The sequence below is a fragment of the Rhincodon typus genome, chromosome 8 (assembly GCF_021869965.1).
Source record: "Rhincodon typus isolate 14 chromosome 8, sRhiTyp1.1, whole genome shotgun sequence".
Classification (NCBI taxonomy): domain Eukaryota; kingdom Metazoa; phylum Chordata; class Chondrichthyes; order Orectolobiformes; family Rhincodontidae; genus Rhincodon; species Rhincodon typus.
Genome location: NC_063339.1, coordinates 86,317,283 through 86,318,857, shown reverse-complemented (window position 1 = coordinate 86,318,857; position 1,575 = coordinate 86,317,283).

Genomic DNA, 1,575 nt, shown 5'->3' with positions numbered 1-1,575 from the left:
CTCTCTGGCATTGATTTTCACACCCATGGCACCCCTTGTCATGGCACATTGGAGATATGGAGCTGTAAATGGATGGGAGCCGCACATCCTGTCACTTCCAGCATGGGCTGCAAATTTCCCCAGGCTGGGCAGCGATTTAACACAGCATTACCGTGCACTGCACTGGGGTGGTCTGTACAGATCTACACGCTGGGGAGGTAACTGCTCTGGGTTCACAGATCAGTTCAGTGGTGTTCACTTCACAGCCCCCCGTGCTGGAGCGATACCTGGTCCGGGTTTATAGATCAATGCACTCGTGTGGTCTGCACAGCTCTCCACAAACTGGACAGGCGTCTCGTCCGGGTTTATAGATCAGGGCACTGGTGTGGTCAGCACAGCTCCCCGTGCTGGACTGATATCTAGTTGACTGGTGAGGCCTGCACAGTGTCCCACTCTGGACAGATTGCCGGGTTATATTGAGCAGGACACTAGCCTAGTCTGCACAGAGCTCCATGCTGAACAGATATTTCATCTGGGTTTGTGGTGTCTGGGCCGGTTCTGTGAGGTGCATTGAGAATGTGAGATAACTGACCACTTCAGCTGATCTGGCAAAGCCTTTAATTTGTGTTTGCCAGTTGAGTTGAGTTTGGGGAGAGATTTCCACCGCGAGGCTGAGTGAAACTCACCAAAACTGATGGACAGAAGGGCCTTTGTGATGTGGATCTTTGTGACTCCATCACATTCTGTAACCGACATTCCCCGGAACATTCTGTAACTGACATTATTTGTGAACGGCTGGATGTCAGTTAATTGAACAAAAGACAAGATCCCGAGGGAAAATATCCCGTTCCAGGGAGAAGGAGACTCTGTTTCGAAATCCCGTCAGGCAGTTAAAGGGGTGAATACATTTTCCCTGTGTTCGTGTTTCTTCACAACCGAAATTTGACCACAATTGACCACAGACGAAAAGACTGAAATTTCCAACCTCCGTTTGTCTTCAGGGAATTGGGAGAGAATCCTTCAGGACAGCAACGTATTCACCCTCTATATCAGGAACTATAAAGAAGTGACCTGCGCCTGCTCTCGAGTGATCGAGTGTGTGAGAATGTTCCAGAAAACATCTGTTCTTATGAATGTGCGTTTGTGTCTTTCGGGACGGAGAGTTTCTTGTGCTTTACGTTACGTTTCTTGAAAAGAAAATGAGACATTACTATTTGTTATTTCAGCTTTTTCTTCAATAAATCAGTGATACATTTGAAAATGTCACTGGGTCCTCAATCAAACTGGTAACTTTGCCTCCAGGCTGATGTTTTATTTGTTTTCCTTCCTCACAGTTAACGTAGTGACGATGTATGTCCTGCTTTACAAAGATTGTGGATTGTCTCCGTGTATCAGACGTTACCTGGGGGCCATGGCAGTGGCGGATCTACTCGTCATTATCCTCGACCTGATATTGAGACACATTCCCATTGTTTATCGGGAACAGTTTCATTTCCTGTTGTACATCCCCGTGTGCAATATCCACGCCGTCCTGCTTTATGCAGCCACTGACTGTTCTGTCTGGTTCACCGTCACTTTCACCTTTGATCGATTTGT